This window comes from Oncorhynchus tshawytscha, linkage group LG04 (genome assembly GCF_018296145.1).
Source record: "Oncorhynchus tshawytscha isolate Ot180627B linkage group LG04, Otsh_v2.0, whole genome shotgun sequence".
Lineage (NCBI taxonomy): Eukaryota > Metazoa > Chordata > Actinopteri > Salmoniformes > Salmonidae > Oncorhynchus > Oncorhynchus tshawytscha.
Genome location: NC_056432.1, coordinates 64,628,780 through 64,648,322, shown reverse-complemented (window position 1 = coordinate 64,648,322; position 19,543 = coordinate 64,628,780).

The window sequence follows — 19,543 nt, the reverse complement described above, 5'->3', positions numbered from 1 at the left end:
TCTTCCCAAACATCTATTCCCATCACCTCCAGTCCAATCCTCCCTAATTGTTATACAGACCCGTTTTAACTTTAGTACGATTCAGGAATTTTAATGAGGAGAAGGAGAGAAGGGATTGAGGCGAGCACAGTGGGGAAATGAGGGAGAATTCATGTCGGTCTGTCTGAGCTCCATGGTTGATGCTCCTTGATAACCCCTGGTAATTGCTGTTGAGCCATTGGTGGGAGCTGCAATAGAAAAAAACACCATCTGGCTGCTGTGTGTTTAGACACAGGTCTGATGGACTCCAGAAAGCTCTGCTCGAACGTCCAATAATAAATATGTCAGCGAGCTCAGGAGAGGATCTTCCTCTTACTGGTATTAATTCGGCCTACCTTGCTTACATAAATGTGGAGACTGTTACCAATTACGGGGTTGCATTTTTCCTACAACTTTGCTACATGGTTTCCGGCCTGCGCTATCACTCACAAGTACATTGATATGTCTGAGCTGGAACCAAGCATGCGTTCTATGTCCAGAGCCTTTAAGTTGTTCGTTTGGGAGGTTGTTTATAGTTGTGGTGAATCCCACACCCCTTACCTCAGATTAATAAACTGCTCAGCTAGTCTGCAAGTGATTTGCTCCAACTGTGTCCGAAATCACACATCTCTAGGGAGCTGGAATAATTTGCACTTGGGAAGGGGAAATGGCATATGATTTTAAAACTGCCTGTTCAAAGAGCAGCCAGCTCGGCCGTACAGTGAACAGTGATGTATAGACTGGCATTAAGCTCAATTTGGATTCTCAGCTAAATGATTGCATTATCCTACATTTGCCATGTTACAAAGTCTGAGGTCATACAATGTTTTCCATTCTCTCCCCTCTTGTTTTTTTTTTCTCAGAGCACAAAAGGATTTGAATAATGCAGCAGTCAGCAGCTATGTGATGGTAGTTTATCTCCCCCATTCCAATCACAACCAGCTCTGCCTCCTCTTACTGGGACCAGATTGAGTGATGTGTTCCAGGTTTTTTTCGTTTCATTCATTGGTGTTTTGATATGTGGATTGTTGCTCAATTGTACATTTCAGTCTAATTTTCTATTTATGATGTAGAGCTTTTTCGATCAATGGTATTCACCGGAAATCTGTTTTCATAATAAATCCTGATGCGCGGAAGACATATGTCAAAGCAGGTCAGAAAATGGCAGTGTTTTGATAACGGAGAAAAAAAAATCAGGAATGGGTGCTATTGAACTGGCATCCTGCTGTGTTCTCTCATGGTTGTACATGTAAGTGCAGATATTCAGTATTATTTTACCCTATTCCGCTGCTGTTCATTAGACTAGTCTGCTCTGTCCAATGAGACCAGGTAACTCATAACTTTAACAAGACAACAGTTAGTTTCTCAAGCCTCTGTCTCAGATTTTTTTTTCTGTGAGAAAGTTGTGAGACAGACGGCAGTCAGGAAAAGGGTTGTTTATGTCATGCCTGATGTCTTCCAGAAGAGACATCGCACGTGGCCTCAACAGTCCTGAAAGTGTGTGCAGCTGCCCCATCATCAACACCATATGCAGATAAGATCACTGAATTCCCTGGCTGGTGTTACTCCTATTAAAACAGTCCATTAGAGATGCACTACAGCTGTCTGGAACTGGGTCTCATCATGCATGAAGTAAACATCCCCTTCAAAATGCTGCTATCTGGTATTTTTAGATGAACTCCATCCTTTACTTTTCCATGAGTTGAAGTTGATTTTAATGTTTGGTTTGTATGAAGACAATGAAAGGCTTGGTAGTATACATTTTCTTTGTCGTATTGTGATTTAGTGCCTGCAGAAAGTGTTCATACTCTGTGACTTATTCCAAATTTTGTTACAGCCTGAAATGAAAAAGCATTAAATAGATTTTCGCTCACCCATCTCCACACAATATTCCTTAATGACCTTTGCACAGCTGGATTGTACAATGTTCAATATTCCAGTGTATATTTGGTCTTGTATTTTAGGTTATTGTCCTGCTGAAAGGTGAATTTGTCTCCCATTGTTTGTTGGAAAGCAGACTGAACCAGGTTTTCCTCTAGGATTTTGCTTGTGCGTAGCTCTATTATTTTATAGTTTTATTCTGTACAGGTTTCCTTCTTTTCACTCTGTCTTTTAGGTTAGTATTGTGGAGTAACTACAATGTTGTTGATCCATCCTCAGTTTCCTCCTATCTCTGTAACTGTTTTAAAGTCACCATTAGCCTCATGGTGACATCCCTGAGCGGTTACCTCCTCTCCTGCAACTGAGTTAGGAAAGATGCCTGTATATTTGTAGTGACTGGGTGTGTTAATACACCATCTAAAGTGTAATAACACCATGCTCAAAGGGATATTCAATGTGGTTTTTTTTACCCATCTATCAATAGGTGCCCTTCTTTGCGAGGCATTGAAAACCTCCCTGGTCTTTGTGGTTGAATCTGTGTCTGAAATTCACTGCTCTACTGAGGGACTGTATGTGTGGGGTACAGAGATGAGGTAGTCGTTCAAAAATCGTGTTAAACATTATTATTGCACATTGAGTGATTCCATGCAACTTTTATGTGTCTTGTTAAGCACATGTTTACTCCTGAATTTATTTAGGTTTGGCATAACAAAGGGGTTGAATACTTATGGACTCAAGACATTTCAGCTTTTCATTTTTAATTCATTTGTAAACATTTCCAAAAACACAATTCCACTTTGACATTATGGGGTAGTGTGTTTAGGCCAGTGACACAACATCTCAATTTAATCAATTTTAAATGTAGGCTGTAACACAACAAATGTGAAAAAAGTCAAGTGGTGTGAATATTTTCTGAAGGCACTGTATGTTAGTAGATACATTAGAGAAGGCCCTTGCACAGGCAGGGATAAATAGAAAGCTGGTATGTGTTATGCAAAAATAACACTTAACCATATAAACATTATTTAGATAGAAGCTGATTATGACTTTTAAAAATTATGGCCATGAGTAGTATTTGATATCTTTAATATAGTGCTTTACCAGAATAGCATTCTGAGTGATATATGTCAAGATATAGGCTACTGTACTGTATGTCCAGGTTACACATTGCATGCAGAACTGTATCCTACCGAGGTTCCATGTGGAATACAGTATGCCAGGCTCTGCACCCCTGTGGCCTATAAGAATAAGCCACGTTAGTTTCCCTAACAAAAATATTTATCTTACAGTAGCTGTATCCCTGACCACATATGAGGGGAAAAAACATTACATGGCTGTACTAAATTACTATGAAGTTTTCAAGCTTCCTCCAGCAGATGGGACTACAGACGTGTTACCTACAGTATGTAGCTTCCACAGTCTAACACAAGATGGCAGTAGCACCACTTTGTGCCCTTCCTTACCGTACCTGGAACCTGTTGTCTCGCATCTTTTTACACTGGACAGACCACCAACAAATAGTAAACTTTGGAAGGTTTTTATTGGCCAGTTGACGATAATGATATGCACACAGAAAATAACTAGGTTCTGTTTTCATGCAACTGCTTTCATGAGGATACAGTCAGTGTTGTTTGTAGGAGTTGGAATGCAAGCACACCAGCAAGGCCTCGGCTATGATGACACCTCATCATAACTTAAAGTAAGCAACGAATTTTGCCATTTCTGAATGGATCTGACTGAACAGCTGTCAGCTGTCATTTGCAGTCCTGAGCTGACATAATTGTGTTTAATTCCAGAACCTGCTGTTCTGAGGTGTGGTGGATGTCCCTCATGATTGGCCCAATGGGCCACAGCCCAGCATCTGCTTAGTCCAGATAACACCAACAATCAGCCCAGATCTACGTCTACAAATCTACCAAGAGGGGAAACAGTCTGAAATCCCTGTCTACATCTGTGGCTAAGCGGACTCCAACAACTGTTGCTTGGAGAACTTTGCATAACAATCATGAGGCTGCAGAAAGAAAAGCAGAGAAAAGAGGGTCTAGATGGGCTGAGACCCATGGTGCACGGAGAGGGCCAAGAAGCTGCCAGCGTCCCAGCCGCCCCATGTCTGGGCTGGCACGGCATTAAGCGGGCCGTTTAGAGGCCTGTCAAAAGCTCATCACGGCGAGGAAGCCGTCTCCGTGGGGATGCTGTGCGAGTGCCAGGGCACGGTAGGGGAGAGAAACCAGTCTTGCCCAGCAGCTTGGCCATAATGAGGAGGAAAATTCCCATTCTTGCATCCAGATTCATGTAACAATAACAATCCGCTTTTGTCCAACTTTTCTTCTTTTTTTTTTTACTCAATACCCTTTTCCCCCCTTTAATTTCTGCTCATCAGCTATACCAAGTCCATTAATGATGATGGCTTATATTTTTTGTCTCTCACCTATTTATATCTAGTGGAGTTATGTTACGTGGTCACCTCCCAACACATTACTCAAGTCCAGCCGCCTGGCTTATTAGAGGAGTTCTACTGTATCCTGGTGCATGAGACTGCTAACTCTGACGTTGTGTAACATCATTACTTAGTTCATGTGGTGTCTTATAGTGGTACAAAGTGAGCATGTTTCCATTCAAAGTGACAGATAGAACATTGGTTGTTTCTGTATATTTGCTAGTAGCCTGGTAGTTGGCATTAGAGAGGTTGTCATGAGGCTCTGATGACTGTGGATGATGTCAGTTATGGCAGTCAAGATGCAGAATACCGGTTTTAAGTAATAACTTCCTGGCTGGGGCATTTATATGTGACGTCAATCTAAAGTTGTCAGCAAAGAGGTGTGATGAGTACAATGTAATTCTGTTTTTCATTATTTTCATTATTTTTTAACTGAAATCATGCCTCTTGATTTGTGAACGCACCAATTGACAAGCACCATGAGTGTAAATTAGCAGCAACTCAGGGAATGGTGCCAGACATTACAAATTGAGAGCACTAACTTAATTTAAAGGGTCATGAAATACAACCTCTGAAATGTCAAATATCATTTTTGCCTACATTCTTTTTAATGTTGCAGGTGTGAAAGTTGGATGTGGGCAGGGAGTTGAAAGGGGTTTTAGATCAAATCTGAAGGACAGTTCTTCTCTCATAAGCTGCAGTCATGGAGTAGGCTACAGATGAGGGGGTGTTGCTGGGGAAGGTGGAGGGGGGTTCTGTACTGTATGCATTTTGGTGAGAATGTCTTGTATTCTATGAAGTCTGCATTGTGTAATAAAGTTCTGATCTGGGCACTGTGTCTTACAACAGTAGTAAAACCTTGCTGTAAAAAAGAGGCAATCCTCCTTAGCCCAGCTCATAACAATTACAGGGCCTCTATAAGGAACTGCAGGCTTGTTTATATGCTGTAATGTTGTGTCCACGCTAAGCTCGCTCTGAGCCCTGGGGCCTGGTGGTTTTGATTGCAGCAGGGAGTGTGTTGGAGTGCCGAGTCTGCAGCATGGTTCTGGCTCTATGGGGAGGCTCCTGAAGGGTGTGATCCGTCAGAGGAGACAGGGTGGGAGTGGGAGTCTTTTCCCTGTTTTCTTGTTTATTTGTTTGTTAGTTTGATACAAACTGCATCTGTCAGGGAAAACAGGAAGCCCCGCTCTCTTTTTTTCCCCACTCCAGTCCCGTCTCTCCGTCCCCAAAAGAAAACATCTTTGTTCAATGAGGAGGAAGACACTGTCCAATTCCAAACGTTAATTATCTTAAGCTGCTCCAGGCTGTCAGCATTAATATTATTCACAAATTATGCTTAGTCAGCACTTTTCTGATCAAGTTTTTGAACGACTGAGTGTTACATCTCTGTCTGATATCTCCTTTTGTAGTCTCTTACGGTCGTCTTAATGGTCCTGTGTGCCTCATATGACTGCCACAAGTTGACTGCCACAAGTCTCCTACAAGTTGTTGGGGCTGAGGAAAGACATAATGTACCTGGGTGTAATGTCAGGAAGCCTCCCACTGGTCGTGACAGGAGAGAGCAGTACTGTAGTGTGTGGCCCTGCTCTCACTGTGCTGCACTGGGACTGCTTCATATCCATTTACAGCCTGGGCTGCTGCTATTGTCATTAGGATTGGGTTCTATTATTAGTCAAAATCTCATGAAATCCAATCCCTTTTTAATGGTGAGAGAGTCTGGATTGGCCACCTTAATCATGTTCAGGAACATGGGCCATGTGACTGTGCAGTGTGAGAGTGTGTTACAGGATAGTATAGACTCCCGTATCCATGGCCCATTCAGAGGAATCAGTCTCCTGTTCCTGTATTAGATATTTTATTTTAAATGAACCTTACACACTCATGCTCCTCTAGTGTTACATACAAACATATACTGAACAAAAATATAAACGCAACATGCAACAATTTCAAAGATTTTACTAAGTTACAGTTCATAGAAGGAAATCAGTCAATTGAAATAAATAAATTAGGCTGTAATCTATGGGTTTCACATGACTGGGCAGGGAAGCAGCCATGGGTGGGCCTGGGAATGGCATAGGCCCACAAAAGGGCTTTATTACAGACAGAAATACTCCTCAGTACCCCCCTCCCCCTTCTCAGACGATCCCGCAGGTGAAGAAGCCGGGTGTGGAGGTCCTGGGCTGGCGTGGTTACACGTGGTCTGTGGTTGTTAGGCCGGTCGGATGTGATGCCAAATTCTCTAAACAATGTTGTAGGCAGCTTATGGTAGAGAAATGAACATTCAATTCTCTGGCAACATCTCTGTAGGACATTCCTGCAGTCAGTATGCCAATTGCATGCTCCCTCAAAACTTGAGACATCTGTGGCATTGTGTTGTGGGACAAAACTGCACATTTTAGAGTGGCCTTTTATTGTTCCCAGCACAAGGTGCACATGTGTAATGATCATGCTGTTTAATCAGCTTCTTGATATCCCATACCGTCAGGTGAATGGATTACCTTGGCAAAGGAGAAATGCTCACTAACAGGGATGTAAACAATCTTGTGCACAACATTTGAGAGAAATACGCTTTTTGTGCATATGGAACATTTCAGGGATCTTTTAATTCAGCTCACGAAACATGGGACCAACACTTTACATGTTGTATTTGTATTTTTATTCAGTTTAACCAGGTAGGCAAGTTGAGAACAAGTTCTCATTTACAATTGCGACCTGGCCAAGATAAAGCAAAGCAATTCGACACATACAACAACAGAGTTACACATGGAGTAAATCAAACATACAGTCAACAGTCAAAAATAAGTATATATACAATGTGAGCAAGTGAGGTGAGATAAGGGAGGTAAAGGCAAAAAAAGGCCATGGTGGCGAAGTACAGTGCCTTGCGAAAGTATTATGCCCCCTTGAACTTTGCGACCTTCTGCCACATTTCAGGCTTCAAACATAAAGATATAAAACTGTATTCTTTTGTGAAGAATCAACAACAAGTGGGACACAATCATGAAGTGGAACGACATTTATTGGATATTTCAAACTTTTTTAACAAATCAAAAACTGAAAAATTGGGCGTGCAAAATTATTCAGCCCCCTTAAGTTAATACTTTGTAGCGCCACCTTTTGCTGCGATTACAGCTGTAAGTCGCTTGGGGTATGTCTCTATCAGTTTTGCAAATCGAGAGACTGAAATTTTTTCCCATTCCTCCTTGCAAAACAGCTCGAGCTCAGTGAGGTTGGATGGAGAGCATTTGTGAACAGCAGTTTTCAGTTCTTTCCACAGATTCTCGATTGGATTCAGGTCAGGACTGGACTTTGACTTGGCCATTCTAACACCTGGATATGTTTATTTTCCATTGTAGATTTTGCTTTATGTTTTGGATCATTGTCTTGTTGGAAGACAAATCTCCGTCCCAGTCTCAGGTCTTTTGCAGACTCCATCAGGTTTTCTTCCAGAATGGTCCTGTATTTGGCTCCATCCATCTTCCCATCAATTTTAACCATCTTCCCTGTCCCTGCTGAAGAAAAGCATGCCCAAACCATGATGCTGCCACCACCATGTTTGACAGTGGGGATGGTGTGTTCAGGGTGATGAGCTGTGTTGCTTTTACGCCAAACATAACATTTTGCATTGTTGCCAAAAAGTTCAATTTTGGTTTCATCTGACCAGAGCACCTTCTTCCACATGTTTGGTGTGTCTCCCAGGTGGCTTGTGGCAAACTTTAAACAACACTTTTTATGGATATCTTTAAGAAATGGCTTTCCTCTTGCCACTCTTCCATAAAGGCCAGATTTGTGCAATATACGACTGATTGTTGTCCTATGGACAGAGTCTCCCACCTCAGCTGTAGATCTCTGCAGTTCATCCAGAGTGATCATGGGCCTCTTGGCTGCATCTCTGATCTGTCTTCTCCTTGTATGAGCTGAAAGTTTAGAGGGACGGCCAGGTCTTGGTAGATTTGCAGTGGTCTGATACTCCTTCCATTTCAATATTATCGCTTGCACAGTGCTCCTTGGGATGTTTAAAGCTTGGGAAATCTTTTTGTATCCAAATCCGGCTTTAAACTTCTTCACAACAGTATCTCGGACCTGCCTGGTGTGTTCCTTGTTCTTCATGATGCTCTCTGTGCTTTTAACAGACTATCAGCATTTTTCTACGGCTGGCCATGCTTTCCACCTGGCTACCCCTACCCCGGTCAACAGCACTGCACCCCCCACAGCAACTCGCCCAAGCGGACTATCACAGTGCTGTTGCATTTATACGGAGACTTGATTACACACAGGTGGATTGTATTTCAAATCAAATCAAATCAAATCAAATTTGATTTGTCACATACACATGGTTAGCAGATGTTAATGCGAGTGTAGCGAAATGCTTGTGCTTCTAGTTCCGACAATGCAGTAATAAAAAGCAAGTAATCTAACTAACAATTCCAAAAAAAAACGACTGTCTTATACACAGTGTAAGGGGATAAAGAATATGTACATAAGGATATATGAATGAGTGATGGTACAGAGCAGCATAGGCAAGATACAGTAGATGATATCGAGTACAGTATATACATATGAGATAAGTATGTAAACCAAGTGGCATAGTTAAAGTGGCTAGTGATATCATCATTAGTCATTTAGGTCAACATTGGATCATTCAGAGATCCTCACTGAACTTCTGGAGAGAGTTTGCTGCACTGAAAGTAAAGGGGCTGAATAATTTTGCACGCCCAATTTTTCAGTTTTTGATTTGTTAATAAAGTTTGAAATATCCAATAAATGTCGTTCCACTTCATGATTGTGTCCCACTTGTTGTTGATTCTTCACAAAAAAATACAGTTTTATATCTTTATGTTTGAAGCCTGAAATGTGGCAAAAGGTCGCAAAGTTCAAGGGGGCCAAATACTTTCGCAAGGCACTGTAAATACAATATAGCAAGTAAAACACTGGAATGGTTGATTTGCAGTCGAAGAATGTGCAAAGTGGAGATAGAAATAATGGGGTGCAAAGGAGCAAAATAAATAAATAAATACAGTAGGGAAAGAGGTAGTTGTTTGGGCTAAATTATAGATGGGCTATGTACAGGTGCAGTAATCTGTGAGCTGCTCTGACAGCTGGTGCTTAAAGCTAGTGTGGGAGATAAGTGTTTCCAGTTTCAGGGATTCTTGTAGTTCGTTCCAGTCATTGGCAGCAGCGAATTGGAAGGAGAGGCGGCCAAAGGAAGAATTGGTTTTGGGGGTGACCAGAGAGATATACCTGCTGGAGCGCGTGTTACAGGTGGGTGCTGCTATGGTGACCAGCGAGCTGAGATAAGGGGGAATTTACCTAGCAGGGTCTTGTAGATGACCTGGAGCGAGCAAGTGGGTTTGGCGACGAGTATGAAGCGAGGGCCAGCCAACGAGAGCGTACAGGTCGCAGTGGTGGGTAGTATATGGGGCTTTGGTGACAAAACGGATGGCACTGTGATATTTTTATTTTATTTATTTCACCTTTATTTAACCAGGTAGGCCAGTTGAGAACAAGTTCTCATTTGCACCTGCGACCTGGCCAAGATAAAGCATAGCAGTGTGAGCAGACAACACAGAGTTACACATGGAATAAACAATTAACAAGTCAATAACACAGTAGAAAACAAAGGGGGGAGTCTATATACAATGTGTGCAAAAGGCATGTGGAGGTAGGCGAATAATTACAATTTTGCAGATTAACACTGGAGTGATAAATGATCAGATGGTCATGTACAGGTAGAGATATTGGTGTGCAAAAGAGCAAGTAAATAAATAAAAACAGTATGGGGATGAGGTAGGTGAAAAAGGGTGGGCTATTTACCAATAGACTATGTACAGCAGCAGCGATCGGTTAGCTGCTCAGATAGCTGATGTTTGAAGTTGGTGAGGGAGATAAAAGTCTCCAACTTCAGCGATTTTGCAATCGTTCCAGTCACAGGCAGCAGAGTACTGGAACGAAAGGCGGCCAAATGAGGTGTTGGCTTTAGGGATGATCAGTGAGATACACCTGCTGGAGCGCGTGCTACGGATGGGTGTTGCCATCGTGACCAGTGAACTGAGATAAGGCGGAGCTTTACCTAGCATGGACTTGTAGATGACCTGGAGCCAGTGGGTCTGGCGACGAATATGTAACGAGGGCCAGCCGACCAGAGCATACAGGTCGCAGTGGTGGGTGGTATAAGGTGCTTTAGTGACAAAACGGATGGCACTGTGATAGACTGCATCCAGTTTGCTGAGTAGAGTGTTGGAAGCCATTTTGTAGATGACATCGCCGAAGTCGAGGATCGGAAGGATAGTCAGTTTTACTAGGGTAAGCTTGGCGGCGTGAGTGAAGGAGGCTTTGTTGCGGAATAGAAAGCCGACTCTTGATTTGATTTTCGATTGGAGATGTTTGATATGAGTCTGGAAGGAGAGTTTGCAGTCTAGCCAGACACCTAGGTACTTATAGATGTCCACATATTCAAGGTCGGAACCATCCAGGGTGGTGATGCTAGTCGGGCATGCGGGTGCAGGCAGCGATCGGTTGAAAAGCATGCATTTGGTTTTACTAGCGTTTAAGAGCAGTTGGAGGCCACGGAAGGAGTGTTGTATGGCATTGAAGCTTGTTTGGAGGTTAGATAGCACAGTGTCCAATGACGGGCCGAAAGTATATAGAATGGTGTCGTCTGCGTAGAGGTGGATCAGGGAATCGCCCGCAGCAAGAGCAACATCATTGATATATACAGAGAAAAGAGTCGGCCCGAGAATTGAACCCTGTGGCACCCCATAGAGACTGCCAGAGGACCGGACAGCATGCCCTCCGATTTGACACACTGAACTCTGTCTGCAAAGTAATTGGTGAACCAGGCAAGGCAGTCATCCGAAAAACCGAGGCTACTGAGTCTGCCGATAAGAATATGGTGATTGACAGAGTCGAAAGCCTTGGCAAGGTCAATGAAGACGGCTGCACAGTACTGTCTTTTATCGATGGCGGTTATGATATCGTTTAGTACCTTGAGTGTTGCTGAGGTGCACCCGTGACCGGCTCGGAAACCAGATTGCACAGCGGAGAAGGTACGGTGGGATTCGAGATGGTCAGTGACCTGTTTGTTGTCTTGGCTTTCGAAGACCTTAGATAGGCAGGGCAGGATGGATATAGGTCTGTAACAGTTTGGGTCCAGGGTGTCTCCCCCTTTGAAGAGGGGGATGACTGCGGCAGCTTTCCAATCCTTGGGGATCTCAGACGATATGAAAGAGAGGTTGAACAGGCTGGTAATAGGGGTTGCGACAATGGCGGCGGAAAGTTTCAGAAATAGGGGGTCCAGATTGTCAAGCCCAGCTGATTTGTACGGGTCCAGGTTTTGCAGCTCTTTCAGAACATCTGCTATCTGGATTTGGGTAAAGGAGAACCTGGAGAGGCTTGGGCGAGGAGCTGCCGGGGGCAGAGCTGTTGGCCGAGGTTGGAGTAGCCAGGCGGAAGGCATGGCCAGCCGTTGAGAAATGCTTATTGAAGTTTTCGATAATCATGGATTTATCGGTGGTGACCGTGTTACCTAGCCTCAGTGCAGTGGGCAGCTGGGAGGAGGTGCTCTTGTTCTCCATGGACTTCACAGTGTCCCAAAACTTTTTGGAGTTGGAGCTACAGGATGCAAACTTCTGCCTGATGAAGCTGGCCTTAGCTTTCCTGACTGACTGCGTGTATTGGTTCCGGACTTCCCTGAACAGTTGCATATCCCGGGGACTATTCGATGCTATTGCAGTCCGCCACAGGATGTTTTTGTGCTGGTCGAGGGCAGTCAGGTCTGGGGTGAACCAAGGACTGTATCTGTTCTTAGTTCTGCATTTTTTGAACGGAGCATGCTTATCAAAAATGGTAAGGAAGTTACTTTTAAAGAATGACCAGGCATCCTCAACTGACGGGATGAGGTCAATGTCCTTCCAGGATACCCGGGCCAGGTCGATTAGAAAGGCCTGCTCACAGAAGTGTTTTAGGGAGCGTTTGACAGTGATGAGGGGTGGTCGTTTGACTGCGGCTCCGTAGCGGATACAGGCAATGAGGCAGTGATCGCTGAGATCCTGGTTGAAGACAGCGGAGGTGTATTTGGAGGGCCAGTTGGTCAGGATGACGTCTATGAGGGTGCCCTTGTTTACAGAGTTAGGGTTGTACCTGGTGGGTTCCTTGATGATTTGTGTGAGATTGAGGGCATCTAGCTTAGATTGATAGACTGCATCCAATTTATTGAGTAGGGTATTGGAGGCTATTTTGTAAATTACATCGCCAAAGTCGAGGATTGGTAGGATGGTCAGTTTTACAAGGGTATGTTTGGCAGCATGAGTGAAGGATGCTTTGTTGCGAAATAGGAAGCCAATTCTAGTTTTAACTTTGCATTGGAGATGTTTGATGTGAGTCTGGAAGGAGAGTTTACAGTCTAACCAGACACCTAGGTATTTGTAATTGTCCACATATTCTAAGTCAGAGCCGCCCAGAGTAGTGATGTTGGACAGGCGGGCAGGTGCAGGCAGCAATCAGTTGAAGAGCATGCATTTAATTTTACTTGTATTCAAGAGCAATTGGAGGCCACAGAAGTTGTATGGCATTGAAGCCCGCCTGGACGGTTGTTAACACAGTGTCCAAAGAAGGGCCAGAAGTATAGAGAATGGTGTCGTCTGCGTAGAGGTGGATCAGAGACTCACCAGCAGCAAGAGCGACATCATTGATGTATACAGAGAAGAGAGTCGGTCCAAGAATTGAACCCTGTGGCACCCCCATAGAGACTGCCAGAGGCCCGTACAACAGACCCTCCGATTTGACACACTGAACTCTATCAGAGAAGTAGTTGGTGAACCAGGCGAGACAATCATTTGAGAAACCAAAGCTGTCAAGTCTGCCGATGAGGATGTGGTGATTGACAGAGTCGAAAGCCTTGGCCAGGTCAATGAATATGGCTACACAGTATTGTTTCTTATCGATGGCGGTTAAGATATCGTTTAGGACATTGAGCATGGCTGAGGTGCACCCATGACCAGCTCTGAAACCAGATTGCATAGCGGAGAAGGTATGGTGGGATTCGAAATGGTCTGTAATCTGTTTGTTGACTTGGCTTTCAAAGACCTTAGAAAGGCAGGGTAGGATAGATATAGGTCTGTAGCAGTTTGGGTCAAGAGTGTCCCCCCCTTTGAAGAGGGGGAGGACCACAGGTGCATTCCAATCTTTGGGAATCTCAGACGACAAGAAAGAGAGGTTGAACAGGCTAGTAATAGGGGTTGCAACAATTTCAGCAGATAATTTTAGAAAGAAAGGGTCCAGATTGTCTAGCCCGGCTGATTTGTAGGGGTCCAGATTTTGCAGCTCTTTCAGAACATCAGCTGACTGGTTTTGGGAAAAGGCGAAGTGGTGAAAGCTTGGGCGAGTTGCTGTGGGGGGTGCAGTGCTGTTGACCGGGGTAGGGGTAGCCAGGTGGAAAGCATGGCCAGCCGTAGAAAAATGCTTATTGAAATTCTCAATTATAGTGGATTTATTGGTGGTGACAGTGTTTCCTATCTTCAGTGCAGTGGGCAGCTGGGAGGAGGTGTTCTTATTCTCCATGGACTTTACAGTGTCCCAGAACTTATTTGAGTTTGTGTTGCAGGAATCAAATTTCTGCTTGAAGAAGCCGGCCTTGGCTTTTCTAACTGCCTGTGTATATTGGTTTCTAGCTTCCCTGAAAAGTTGCATGTCACGGGGGCTGTTCGATGCTAATGCAGAATGCCATAGGATGTTTTTGTGTTGGTTAAGGGCAGTCAGGTCTGGAGAGAACCAAGGGCTATATCTGTTCCTGGTTCTAAATTTCTTGAATGGCGCAAGCTTATTTAAGATGGTGAGGAAGGCAGTTAAAAAAAATAACAACCAGGCATCCTCTACGTACACTAAATGACAACCTGCTCGTCGAACACGTCATTCCAAAATCATGAGCATTAATATGGAGATGGCCTCCCCTTTGCTGCTATAACAGCCTCCACTCTACTGGGAAGGCTTTTCACTAGGTACTGGAACACTGCTGTGGGGACTTGCTTCCATTCAGCCACAAGAGCATTAGTGAGGTTGGGCACTGATGTTGGGCGATTAGGCCTGGCTCGCAGTCGGTGTTCCAATTAATCCCAAAGGTGTTCGATGGTGTTGCGGTCAGGGCTCTGTGCATGTTCTACTGACAATGTTTGTCCATGGAGATTGCATGGCTGTGTGCTAGATATGATACACCTGGCAACAATGGGTGTGACTCAAATAGCCAAATCCACTAATTTGAAGGAGTGTCCACATACCTTTGTATATGTAGTGTACATACAGTGCAACTGTGAGTAAAACTCTCCTGCTGTTGTTATTGGATTCATTGTTTATTGGTGGGTTTCGAGATGTATGTTATATATATGTCTAGAAATGTCTCACAAACAAAATCCTATGGGAAATGATTACATGGAATTCTCCACCCATAAACATATGGTAAAAATCCAGAATAACTAGCCCTTTATCTATAAACAATCTCTGCTGACATAATCACAGTATGAAATGTAAAGGTAAAGGGGGCAGAAAGAAAGTGCTGTCTTCCTGTTATGGAGGGCGGCCCTATGATTCAATCATATGAAGGGTGGAGTGTCATCCACCCAACCACTTAACTAAATTCATAAAGGCTGTTTGTATTCCTGTTCCTCTTTGTTCTTCGCCAGCACAAAACAAAGCGGAATTACACAGAGGGCCGTGACCAATGGAGAATGTATCACAACGTATCACACACTGGCAAACGCTCACAGAGCTGCAGATGGTTGTGTCTGTACCTCTCTGCCTGAGACCCTACAGGTGCCACAGTGCTGTCTAATAGAAAGCAGAGTGTGTGGAAGAGGAGAGCAGATCAGGGCGAGGGATGATGGAAGGAAGGAGAGGGGAGGGGAGGGGATGGCTCCACTCCTCTCTGACATGTTTTACATGCAGCATGGGGTGCCTCTGCGGGCAGGTACTGTCAGTCACCCCACGGCTGCAGTATCCACCCTCTCATATCGTTTTCACTTCTCGCAGATATACAGTGGGCTCCCAGAGAAATAGAGCCCTCGTAAGACATAGACAGGCCATCCACCATACCAACTGATCTCCCGTCTCTGTGTGTGAAGAGACAGTGTGTGTTTCAGATGTTGCACAGGAACAACAGTCTCAGATGGTGTTACACTGTGAGGTCTCAAGGGGTTTGTTTTATCTTCTGGAGAGATGTCTCTTCCTCTTCCTCCTTTCAACAAAATAAATATGTCAACTCTGACAGTTATTGCAATACCTTTAACGACACAACATAATCTTCAAACCCTTCTGGATTAATATTTCTACTGGGAACAATCCACCCTTACATCTGCTGCTGAGCAGCGGCTTGCTCCATTCAACCTGAGTGGGTCTCCCCTTCCTGTCTGGCAGTGGATGGGGACTGGTGGACATCCTTTGGCAGGAGCTACACACGTCTCTTATGGCTTTCGGCTCGCGCAGGCCCCTGACAACGCTCTTGAGAGTTCTTATGTTTCTCTGACAGCGTCTATCAATCCGCTCCCAACAGAAGGGTCATTATCAAATCAGCCACATGAGAGCCTTCTTCTTCCCCCTCCCCCCGACTGTCTCTCCTCTTTAGCGCAAGAAGAGGGTACAAGTGGTCCAAGAGATTGTGTTCTGTGAAATAACGCTGGCTGTATAAAACCTGCTTTGTGGGGTCCCCTTTCACTGAAGCACTTGTAAACTAACCCTACTTCCCACCAAACCATTGAGTTTCCTCCAGCTTTGTGGTAGAGGGGGGTTTGAAGTCAGTGTTACTTTAAATCTCTAAGAATTATTAAAGCAGTTATATATTAACATGGCTTGCTCCTCAGAGACCATATTGTACAATCTAATATAATACTCTCTTTTGGCACGCGCAGGATGTTAAAGACTTTAAGATTATATGACCTTTCATAAGATATAGGGTATGATAATGACTAGTATAGCCCATAGCTACAGTGTGTAGTATTATAGATGGTTCACAGTAATGGACTCAGTAGTCCCTCTCAATATATCAACATATCTCCATATTCTCTCCAGCCCTTAGCTGCAGACTCACCAATGTGTCAGTGGTAATTTCAGTGAGGAGGTTTCTGGACCACTTCAGAATGCCTAGGGACTGCATCTCTCCATGGAGGCTGCTCCCACACTGTCAAAGCTGTTGGTTAATATTGTGGTTTCTCCTCAGCTGGGGAACAGAGCTGGCAGAACCACTCACTCTTCTCTCACAACAGCCTAGTCAACACAACACAGTGGAGGTACTTAACTACTTAAAGAGCAGGTAATCAGGTACCCAGGTTCTTCAGAGAAAGATTGGAGAGAGAAAATTGTGTCCTCTCTTTTTCTTCCCTTTCTCTCTGTTTCTTGGTTGATTTAAAATTAACCAGGGGCAGACTGGTACCAGAAATCATCTCTGGCATTTTTATCACACCGGCCCATTTTTTGCCCATTTTTCTTTCCTCGTGGCCCCCCACGTGGCCTATTATTAGCCCATTATTAGCCAGATAATTATCATTTTGTGCAAAAAAGCCAAGTTAGACAGGCCCAATAGGCTAAGAATTAACCAGCCCATCTGGCATTTTTGGCAAATGCACAGTCCACCTCTGAGTGGACTGAGCATTTGAAAACCCCTGAGTGGACTGAGCACCCCTGAGTGAAACTATCAGAAGGATTCACTCAGCATATAGACACATAGCTTTAAAGTTAATTAATTTGGGTTTATACTTTGAGCGTGTTGTTAGCGCTGTGCTGTCAGTTTCAAGGTTTCCACGGTTTACACCGCAGTCACAAAAAGTAACATTTTTGAAGCATCCTCTTCTTTGCGTAGCTCCTCTCTCTGTGCTGCTCATGGCTGCTGACAGGAGGATTTATTGATCCCAGAGTCTCTGGCACGGGGCCGGTGTTGGCTCATACAGCCAGAGATGTGTGAAGGTTATGTTGTTTAACTGGAGGAGGCAGGTATGCTAAACACCCTGAGAGGGCAGGAGGGACATCTGCTCTCTTACTCACTGGGCTAACTGAGTGCATAACTCAGAGCAGGCCCAGAGCCCCCCCGTCCCCCAACCGGCCCTGCCTTCCTCGGTGCCGGTCCCTGGTACTATACAAGAGGATCTCACAAAAACAAATAGCAACAGAAGACCTGGCAAAGGGAGGGACCCAGCTGGGGCTGGAGGTCCTGTGTGACTATTCTTTAATCCTGACACCTGCAAGCCATTTCATCATGATTTACAGTGGGGGAACGCAGGCTGGGGGCGGGGAGCCTACGACGGTAAATGTTTTCTTAGCAAATGACGGGGAAAGCACTGTTGTCGGTTGTTGTCCAGGCATTTGACATGTGTTGCCCTCTAAACTACTGGGAACTCCTATCTGCCGTTTAAAAGCATATGAGAGAAAAACGACAAGTCTCTCACTATCATTCTCGGTGTGTGTGTGTGTCAGGATAAATAGGTGGGCGGGATGGGGACAGGAAGGAAATGGAGTCCACATGGATAGTCATTAGCAGGATCTCAGCAGACCAGAGCAGAACAGCTTAGCTGCTGAGACCCACCCAGCTGCTAGCCCAGAATGCCTTCATACTTGGGCCTGGTTTACACTTAGATGCATTCTCATGTAATCGTTAGTTGATGGATTATTACATTGAATCAAATGTGTTTTCTAGTATGCTGTGCAAGTCAAAAATGTGAATGGTGGTCTGTTGGCCAGTATAGCTGATATACTGACTGTTCACATGCCTTCTATGATGAAACAAGATTAAGTTGTCCACCCATTCAGTTTAAAGTGTATTCTGTCCAGTCCCACTACACACAGGGTGGATGGGAGGATTGTTGGACTGCTGATCTGCTAAGTAAAAGCCAATCTTCCTCTTTCACCTTCACGTTGCCAGACAGCAGACTGAAAGAACATCTGAGAGAACTGATGCCAAACTAAAAGGATTGACTTGATCTACAGCTATGAAGCAATTGTTTGTTTGCCGTTGCTAAATAGGAGCCCCTCAGTTTTCATCGCTCCACAGCGCTCTGTATGCTAAGTCATTTCATGCCTTATTTGTTAACGCCGTTATTTGATAATGATGTCAAAACGCTCTACTATGTCATTGTTCACTAACCTCACTATTTATGTATATTATCCGAAGGGTATGGTAGTGGATGCTATTATATAAATATAAGGATTGCTCAATTCAGTAATTGCCTTGCATTTTCCATCCACATAATTACACACTCTCTCCCACCGAACGTAGTGCGAGCTTTGGGCTGTCCGTCACTGGTGCCCATTAGAGCTGAGAAGCATGTCAGCGATGGGGCAAACTAAAACCACATTGAGAAATGGAATTAACACCTTTCTCTCTCAGGAGCAGGGATGCAGGGCTCCATGTGGAGCACCGTTAAATAATAATCCCCAACCGTTAAACCGACTCCTCGCAGTCTGCCCAGAAAAACAAATCCTGCTGCCACTCAGCTTGCCTGCACCACTGCTGCGGCCGTGGCGAGGAGGGGGCGAGAGCGGGCTGCGAGTGACATCAACACACAGCACAGAGCACTGGATATGAGTCAAACACATAGGATGGGGCCAGAAGGCTCATACCAGAGCTCATCCTATGTGTTTCTCATATCCAGTGCTCTGTGCTGTGTGTACAGTTCTGAAGTATTATGAGGAGACACTGGAAGGTGCCTGGACCTTCAGTGTCATCTGTTATTTTCTCCAACTGACAGGAGGTTTGCCAGTTAAAACTTGGGTATACAAATGACAAAATAAATCAAATATTAAGCAATAATTGGCTATAACTATGAGGCCTTCCACCTAAACACTGGGGTATTTGTGTGACGTTGCAAGACAGCCTCCATACTGTGCAGTAAGCGAGATGTTTGCTACCATAAGGGCTTTGTATGACATCACCCCTGAAGCATTGTGATTATTGTGATGATGTAAATCTTCTTTTCATTATCACCCATGTCATTGTCATAAAGCAATTATTCACCCCGTCCGCTTTCCCCATCCACTCCGACGAGGGTCTCGGATTCACAGGGCTCAGCCAAGCAGCTTGTGTTCCACCTTTGTGTTTTGGCATTAAGGTGGATGGATTTAAGATCCCAGACTGTCGATCTGATAATACCACAGACAGTTTGAGTTTAACAGGATATACCAGTACCGTATCCCACTTGGCCGCTTCCCTGCAGCAGCTATATTTAGTGCTCT